Below are 9710 nucleotides of genomic sequence, written 5' to 3'. Positions count from 1 at the left end.
CTCTCTCTGTTTTTTAATTAAATGATTCAGGAAGACAACTGTCCAGAAAGCTTAAGGCATTTACAAGTGGAATACAGCTCTATAGTCTGTGACAATGTACAGTGGTTGATGAGTTAGTTCTAGAGGCTTCTGAATTTTAATGATGTTGGAGATGATATTGTGTGTCCTTCAGCTTGTTAGAGTGACACTAGCACTCCATAAATCATAATACCTGTGTATTGTAAAATCAATACAAAAGTGCTATCTCAGCGCTAAACCTTAATAAGTTTTTCAGTGCTCTAACAGCTTAAACTTTGCTGTAATGCCATTGGACCTGCAGGTTAGGATCAGAGCATGCTTAATTTGTTTTGTAATAGAGACTTTTCTTTAATGAAGGACCGATTAGTAAAGCTTTGGTTGCCACTCTGGTGATCAGTTGGCAGAACAGCCTCTGCAATTAAACTCGTGTATCTCTGTCCTGAAGCAAAAAAGCAGGCTTAAACAGTCAATAAATGTTAATCCAGTCAGAACCTGTCTGTGCCTTTGAAGGCTGCCCATGAGGGGTTTTTCAAATCACATTTTTTTCATCTTGTTTTAAATATGGAGGTCCCCATAGAGCTGGTACGTAGTGTACAAGGCCTCCTACTGCTCTGTAATAAGATCTGGCATACTAACAACATTCTGTACAGATCTGTCATCTTTAGGTTTGTTTGTCCCTCCCCATCCCTGCATACCTATCGGTATGTTTACTGGTTACGAGAAAAGTAATCATCATGTTTTAAATTTCATATATATGAGAATAAAAAGGTTGCTTTTAAAATCTTTATACAAAACACGTTACTACAGATGCCTAAGATTTTTATCATTTACAAATATCTTCCCCCAAACTTTTACCCATTATTGTTTTTTTGTGGGGTGATTCTCAGGGGAGGAAGTTTACATTTATATATAAACTGCAAAGCACACATGGGAAACATGGAACTGCCAAGCAACTGTCCTTAAAACAAGCAAAAAGAAAAGTTGAACCTTATTGAGATTGTTGTTGCTCTCTCTAGGATATGCTTCTCATGAAACACCGCCAGATATTTATCTAATTCTGTTTTTCATTCTTGTCTGCTTGCTTTCTTTTCCTATGAATGGGATAAAAAAAGCAAGTTGATAACTAAAAGCAGAGGGAGGGTTAGCAGAAAGTTGGCTGATAGAGTTGGGAGGGAGACATGGGTGAAAGAAAGAGGCAATTCCCAGTCTTTAAATGCTTTCCATTTGGTGAAACACAGCTTTTGCTATGAACTTCATTTCCTTCCATTTTCCTGACTATTTTCAATCTGTCCCTTTACCTGCACACATAGCTGTACATAAAGCATTAAAATACATGGGAGAGTGCATTAAATTTAGCCTAATCATAACTGGCATCCTCTTTCTGTTGCTTTGTATAATTTAGCTTTTGCTCATCATCAGGAAACTGAGAGCTTCAGATAAAAAAGATGAAGAGAGTTGTATGAGTCGCTGCATTTGAGATGGAAATTTCTTGTTAGAGAGAAAGAGAGGGAAAGGAAGGATGCCTACCTCTTTTTACAGAGGGCCAAACTCACAGCTAGCACAGTGCTCCAGCTTCCCCGGAGTCCCTGTTTCCCACCAGGGCGACTTGGGAGCGTTCGGAGGTGACAAGCTGACGCGGGGAGCGGGCAGCGGCTGCTGGGCAATGGGGCCAGTGCAGCACAAGCATAAGCAAAATTTCAGCACAGGCAGGCAAGAGCACTAATACCATGATGTGGTATTTTCTGCTGCTTCCTGCTGGCTGTCAGAATAGTACAAATCACTGAGTTGTCTTTAGTTTAAAATATGCCGAGGAAGTAATGGGCAAGGGTAGCACTGGAGGCATTATTATTAACTACATTCACATTGCTTGTAGATATGGATACACACATACATCTGCATGCTTGGTAGTTTGAAATGATTCAGTTCTGATGAAGAATATTATGAGATTTTAAAATACCAATATATACATTTTAAAAACTCCCCGCTCTCCTTTCCAGCTTTCTCAAGCCCTGCTGTTGTGAGGCCAGTCACAGGCAGTGCTGAGACTGTGGTATCCCTGTCCAGCCTGTGTCAGGCTGGGTCATGTTCAGCCTGAGGTACACATTTAATAACAATTTGAAGCTGAAGAATATATAAGGAATATATTTTGTCCTATTCTTTGCTATGTTTCCCTTTTCAGACTCCATCTTCAGTTCTGATCACTGAATTCAGAACAGTTACATTCAGACACAGGTACATGCCCTGACTTACCTCTTGTGCCACTTCCGATTCCAGCCTGATGCTTGCATTTCCTCGAGTAGCCAGCACTGTGCAGCCAGGATGTAGTTTGATTTTTGTCTTCCATTACTCCTGTGATCTCAGCAAAGCCACTGACAGCAGACTTTGGGTTCCTGTTCAGTCAAGTTGTGTGCAACCTTGCAGAAATCATAGAGGAGACTCTTGCTGAAGTACTAAAATCAAAACTGCTGTCTGCAGTTTTTGATTCATTAAAACATGAGCAGGGCAAGAGAAGGGAAAAAGAAAGTCAGACAGCATCTTTCAGATAAAATAGATCAAATGGATTCCAAACAGACAAAGGGTATCTTGAAATATTTGGAAGTGCTTATTCAGTGCACGAAGCTATGGAGGCCACACAGTCCTGGGAAGTGACAGCATAATAGCAAGGATACTGATGTCCTGAAAGCCCTACTAATCCACAAAAGACTTTCATAAATTATAGTCCTGAATTATAATACAACAATTGCTGCATTTTAGAATCTTTTTTGAGCAGGATGTGGTGATAAATCTTTCACATTCCTTTCCTTTCATTTTCTGACTTTCTGCCACAAAGAGCTGGGCCACATGTCCCTGCCTGCATGTAGTTAGACCTGTAGTTTAGTCAGCACATCCCAAAATTTAAGAAAGCAGGGCCAGAGCCCACAGGCTGTTTAGTATTGCTGAAAGTACTGTGGGAGCAAAGCACAATGGGATCAAATACCTCTCCAAGCAAAATGGTACATGAGATATTTGCTATCACAGAAGACCTGCTAAAGCATAAAGAAATGCATGCAGCGTTCAAAGCAGGAGAAAACACCTGTCTTCTTGCTCACCAGGTCTCTAATAAGAAAGGGGAAAGCAAGCATGAGGATGGACAGAGGCTAATCATGGCCAGGGCTGTCAACCCATCCATAATGCCTCCAGGTCTTTTCTCATGCATCTGCCTGCCTAGTCCTGCCTCACATTTAGGTGTGAACTAAATTTGCAAGGAGCTGAAGCTGGGATGAGCAGTGCCAATGTTGTGTCTTAAACTTGGATTGGAGAAGTCAGCTTCAGACCGTGTGGTCCCAAAGCTGGCTGTGTAGGGTCAGCAGGAAAGCAGTGGGTTAGGGAGCAGTGCATACCCTCTCTATTCAATGCATTCAGTTTGTTTATTTTAAAAAGTGTCTGGTCATGGGGCCAGTGTTTCCTCCTGAAGGACTGGAGCTGTTTGCATAAGGGCGAGCTCTCCGTGTGTGCTGGGACTGGGCAGGGGAGGCGTGTTTGGAAGGGGGGGAGAAGGGGAGCACAGAGCACTAGATTTTGTTTGCTTTCCACTCAGTGCTAGCACTTGATGAGAAACTGAGTGATCACAGCCAGAGTGTGATAATTACTGCAAACGGGGAAAACTCCAAAAATTTAAAGAGGTCCTCAAGGTCATAAATGTAATTCAGTTTGTGCCTAAATCAGCATGTTGTGTCTCCTGTGCCCCTTCACTTTTTTTCTCGGTGGCACACTGTTAGGATGCCCATGACTGTAGGTTGAAGTCACAGCAGCTATTCAGAGCATAGGCTCCCTCAGAGCCGGAAGGGGTAAAAAGAAATTTGGGTATAATCCTTACATCAGCTACAGTGGTCTGGGCAGCCTCAATAATTGCAAGACACTCAGAGGCTCTCACAGAAACCCAGGAGCCTTTGACTGTTGTTTCAGTGGACTCCCAGGGTCAACCTTGGGTGGCTGCAGGAGGTGAAACTTTAAGTAGACTCTAGCCTTATAAAACATCAGCAGACACATACTTGAAAGCCTAATGATCAGTTTACCTTGGCTTAATTAGGTTTATGTGTTCAAGGATATCCTGGCAGGGAAAGAGACTTGCTACTCTTGGAGAAAATTAAAGCTGGAACAAAATTCTGCTGACCTGATGGAGAGCCTGAGCATGAGAGATCTCTGTGTGAGAGCCAGCACTCACGGCTGGCTCCTTGCACTCAGAGAGGTGAGCTGAGCCTAGATATCCCACTTGTTCACCAGCCATCAGCTCTCTTTTTGGGGTGTTGGCAAATCTCTGTGCTCGGGAAGCTGGTGAGCTGGCTCAGGGCTGCTTAATTGCTCTCTTTCCCTCCCTTTCAAATCTCATCCACCCCTTGCAAAAATGAGTCTATGATTAATAGATTTTTGAATTGGCTTATAATTGGTTATTCTACTCTATAATATTAATTTTCATCTTCAACTGTTCATTGATTGAAGAATACTGGATGTGGATTGTTAGTTTTCTTCGTGACACTACATTGAAGAATGATTTGGAGAATATGTTAGTGCATACTGATGACATTTTCTACCTCCTATGTGTTTTTACAGTATTTTTCTTATTTGCTGTCCTGGAAGAAGTGAAGCTGGCTGCTGTGGCTAGTATTTTTTGCATATTTTTTTAAAAATAAACAACTGTTATAAAAATGCTAAAAAAAATCAAAACATGCAAACAAATTTAAACCACATGAAAATGAGGAAGATACACCTGAAGAAAAATAAGCCAGCTATGGCCATCTTACCAGCCTTTCTGATCTCCTTTCCACTTCCACTTCTCTCTCCATGCCGCAGTATTTCCAGCTGCATGGTAGCAGGTATGCGGACTGAGGCATTTCTACAGACCACAGTGAGGCTGAAATAGAAGAATTTGTAACAAGATTATTGATGCTACCCAATTCACTTCAAAGTTTGTGGGCATGGCTGGGGTATGCCACACTTTTAACCAATGCACCATGTTGGTCCATAACACAGATATTTAATGAATGCTGGCTGATGACCCACAACTGTAAGAGATCCCTCAGGTCCTCCCGTGGCATGAGCCTCGGAGAGGCTGACTTTGTCACCACCATATGCACTGGGGAGGAAATTGTCAATGACTTCCCCACCTGAACACTTCATGGCTTCGACGCCCCTGCAGCTCGGGGGTACCCTAGTCCTCCCTGTGGCACAGTTGTTCCAAGGACGCCCTGAATACCTGCGCCCTCATTTGAGCTGCTCTTGCGGGGCCCTTTCCATCAAAGCTGCTGGATGATGTCTCTCCTGGAGTCAGGATCACGCTCTGTGAAATAAGATCAATGTGCAAGTGCAGAAACCTGCTTTCAAACTTTCCTTGAGATGGTTTAATTTAAAACAAAAAAGTGTCACGAGGCTGTATGCTTCTCACCTCAAACATTCATACTTTTAACAATTAACTCGCTGCGAGAGACTGCCAAAGAATGTAACTGCACTCATTTAAACATTGGTTCCTTTTATTACTGTCTTCCAAGAAGTAGCAAAACTAATTTAAATGAAAATTTGTATTTAGGAAACAATCAACAAACCACACACATAACCACATGTACAGCTCGACGTGCTGCTGGGGTGAACCAAGGCATGCCAAGCTGCAGCCTGAAGCTAATTTTTTACAGCCGGGTTATAAAGCCCTGAAAAGGGGGTTTTATTGTGGAAATGCTGACAGAACCATACTGGTGCTACTGGCTGCCTTTCTAATTAGTCCAAAGAATGGAAAGTTATATTTTGCAATATGTGGTAAGCACTATTGTCCTGATGTTGCTGGTTTATGCCAGAACTACGGGCTTAATTTGGTGTTATATATTCTATTACAAGTTTGAAAAGGCGACTTGGACCCTTTTACTGTCTTGAAATGTGAGTGCTTTCAGGCAGCAATCTTGATTTGTACTTTCAATTATATAAATATTAAAAGGTGCAGTTTGGATTTGTTTTTGGTGACAGTAGTAGATTCCTGCTGTGTTCAGTCTACTTTGAAGAAGATGTGGAGTCCACATGGCGTTTCTTGCATGTTTTCCAGAGACTACTTTTAAATTCCTTCAATAAAAGTTACTTTTATTCCTGTTTAAGTGTTTTGCGGTAATGTTTACAGAGAAACATCCTGCCAGCAGACTAACGTAAATAAAAGACAGGACACCAGTAACATAAAACACATCATTTTACTACTGTTCCCTACCACCTGCACTCCCCCTCTCTGCCAGAGCTCCCCGCTTGTAATTGTGCCTACCTGGCCTGGCTGCCACTGGTTTCACTGAAGGTGGCAGAGGCTGTTTACCCTGCCACCCCATCACTTTTTACTGCAAGGTTGCCCCGGTATCATTGCGATAAGGCAAATTCTGCACTTTGCCATCCCTTCAGGATCAGCTGACTTGTTTTAAGCTAAGACTCTATTACTATGCATCCTATTGTAGTACTTAACCAGCTCTTGTCTTGCACCCGCCTATGCTGGCCACCCTACAACAGGTAACAAAAGAACAGTCTAAAGGTAGGGCAAACACAAGGGAAATGGATAGATGCAATTATCAGATTACACACACATGACATACCAAGCATATCTTAAAAACATGCATAATTATAGGAAAATGAGCCAACCCACTGATTTAAATGAGACAACTACGTGATTAAGTGCTGTGCTCTGCTTTCATTTTGCTAATTTGTTTGTTTGTTTTTCTCCAAATACAGTACCTAAGATATCTTGAAAATGTTACTCACTGTTGCTATATAAATGCTGCTGCTGCTAGTGTTAGCGAGCTGGGGCTGGGCACAGTCTTGTGCATCAGGGGACAGTTATATTAAGGTTCCAAATGTCTCTGTATATTTATTTTAAATATACTATTGTTCTTTAAAGTGCCTACAAATCCCTATTAGTTATTACACAGTCAGAATAAGTTCTTGTATTTACGCATGAAATCAAGCCATGGTGAATTCCTCTCTTGTTTCAGGATAAAACTTATTTAACAACAATGCCTCCTGTTGTAGTCAACATCATTCTACTCAGCATTACTGGGCTTAATTGAGTGACAATAAGAAATTAATCCATCCTCTTCCTTCCAATCCCCACTTTTTACCCCTATCTATTTTTGCAAGGAGTACCTTTTTGTGGTACTTGACAGTAATGTAAAAGCTTCAATATATAGTACGTATATATTTATATAGTATAAAAGTTCAATATATAGTACGTCTGCTGAGATTACACTAAAAGCAACAGTGGATTATTTTCTAAATGGTAATCCTTAACAAGAAGTTTTGTGCTTGTTCAGCAAAGCAAGGTCTCCATTTCCGTCCTTCTTTGTATTTCATTTGCTGCAGGGAGACAGCCTCTCAGGAATGACCTGATGGGATGAAACATCAAGGTTTGACTCAACCAGATCTGACCCAACAAGCAGCGCTTAGAATTAGATCACAGTCTCTGCATGCATTAAGACTTACAGCCTACAGTAACTCTGTTAGACTGCAGAGCAGCTAGGCTGGCTCTGATTGAAATTACCATTTTGATGCTCTGACCTTCAGATCTCTTAACAAAGCAGAAAACGACCTGTCCACTTGTCCTTCTGGCTCTGGTGAGGCAGAGTGGCATCAGCTCCAAGCCAGTGCAATATTTAACTTAATCCATGCTCCCAAATACAGCACCAAGACAACAACAACAAACTTCAAAGAGCACAATTCTTACTTACAAAAGGGACTGCTGCCACTGCCACAAGTGGGTCTTCGGCAGGTCAGAGAGGGTCCTGCCAACACGTGGCCAAGCAGGCAGTAACTCGCCTCCCAGGTCAGCTCCAAAGCCCGGATGCATTTTAAAATCCACCAACAATCACACACTGCAATGCTTGCTGCAAGTGCTTTGCCCGGAGATAAGCACATACGGATGTCTGGCCACTGATGAGTTATGAGCTCCTCCTTGGAGCTTGGAGGAACTGGGAATGCAGTTTGAAAGAATTCTGTCAGAGGATGAGAGAATTCTAGCAAAGGGGAATATATATATATATATTTTGGTGTTAATTTGAACTTCACATATGAAGTAGCTAGAATCAGCGAAACCTGCTTCTAGAGCTGTTACACCCCATGCCATCTCATATGGCAGAAAAAAACCCTAATCTTTGACAAATAAATCATTCCTTAAGCACTGTGTTGCCATTTGATGTTAAGTAGCAGGTGAAAGCTACTAGTCTAGTATGAAAGCATCCAGCAAAATAAACTGGATAATATCAAGTTGAAATTTGGCTTTGTTTTTCCAGAGTAAATACAGGAAAATACCCACTGTAACAGCTTTCCAGGACAGTAGATCACAAGGTTTTCTTTCAACCAAGAAATAATAATAAATAAATAATATCATACTACATGCAAATAGACTGAACCATACAACACCCATTTCCTTGCCAGATGTCCTCACAAAAATAAATAGCCTTTCCACATATCCTGAAATCCAAAGTAAGAAAAGTAGAACAATTATCCAAGGTCTACTGTCAAAACAACAACAACAAAAACTGGAGAACTATTAAAAGTGAATTGAGAAGGCTGGTAAAAATAAAGATAAAACAGAGACATGAGAAAACATTTTGTGTTGTGCTATCCATGAAGCTGATAACTGGGTCTTATTTATTAAACGTTTGCATTATTACAACTCAAAGATATTGTTGATTTTCATGAGAATTGGCAAATGCTTTTATTGCTTTGTAAAATAGTATTGAATTGTACTCTATAAATCTAATCTGTATATAGATTTGTAAGGTGTTCACCCACATATTTATAAGCATGTATAATTAATTTTGAGCTGTACCAATGTTCTCCTAGTGAAGAACAAATCTGGGAAAATTCAGCCAACCTAGTTTTGTTAATATAAAAATCTGTTAAGTTGCAATTTAATATGTCTAAATATCTTTGGTCTGGAAGTCCCATAAGAGCTGAACTTCACGTGAGATTTCCAGTAATTCCTGGTTTCAGCCATGTGGAAATAGGCTATAAGCAGCTTTCCCATGCTATTTACTTTTCCAGATCAAACTAGTTGATAATAATTAGCATTTTTACTATGGTATATTGTCGAAGTGGATGAAAAATGTGGATAAATAAGCACTGAAGAATTGTCTGAAACATCTTAATATAACAACAAACAGATGATCAAACTCTTTTGAACATTAAAAGAGGCTCTGGTCTTGTTTGATTCACTTTCAGCCAAGGTTCAGTTTAGTTTGTGGCTAGTCTCAGCTGAATGCAGGTTGACCCATGATGAAGACCACCGGGTTAGGTGCACGTTTAGACTTTTCATACTCACCAAAACGTTAGACAGCATCATTTCCCAGGTAAAATTCCCATTTGTACATAACTTGTAGCCATCACTCTTGCTGCCAACAACTACCTGGGCAGGAACAGGAGCCGTGACAGCTCTGGTGGCTTCCTGCTTGCTTTGCACAAGCAGGAACACCAGCAGCACTGTAAGGAGAGACGGGCTTCTCTCTCCCGTGTCTTTGCCAGGTCCTGACCAAGGGACTCCCCATCGTACCCATGACCTGCAAGGGACCAGCAGTCTGAGGCCAGCAGGGAAATAAACTGCTTTTTAAAATACCCTCATGCTTTGTTCTTGGAGAAGTATTTTCTGCTTTCACTGATATCAATCACACATAGCAAGATACCTTTGTGGGCCCAAAATT

General features: G+C 41.1%; 1 long non-coding RNA gene across 1 annotated transcript; it reads right to left on the bottom strand.

The window, feature by feature from the left end:
* Positions 1 to 410: 410 nt before the first annotated feature.
* Positions 411 to 7685, bottom strand: LOC106029873 (uncharacterized). Its single transcript, XR_010832514.1, has 3 exons — positions 4800 to 7685; positions 2269 to 2487; positions 411 to 1109 (listed from the first exon to the last, which is right to left on the bottom strand). It is a non-coding gene; the product is annotated as an uncharacterized lncRNA (long non-coding RNA).
* Between the last annotated feature and the right edge of the window lie 2025 nt (positions 7686 to 9710).

Source organism: Anser cygnoides, chromosome 6 (genome assembly GCF_040182565.1).
Source record: "Anser cygnoides isolate HZ-2024a breed goose chromosome 6, Taihu_goose_T2T_genome, whole genome shotgun sequence".
In the NCBI taxonomy this organism is placed as follows: domain Eukaryota; kingdom Metazoa; phylum Chordata; class Aves; order Anseriformes; family Anatidae; genus Anser; species Anser cygnoides.
The sequence above is the reverse complement of the archived record's forward strand: the minus strand, read 5'-3'. Positions and strand labels throughout refer to the sequence as shown.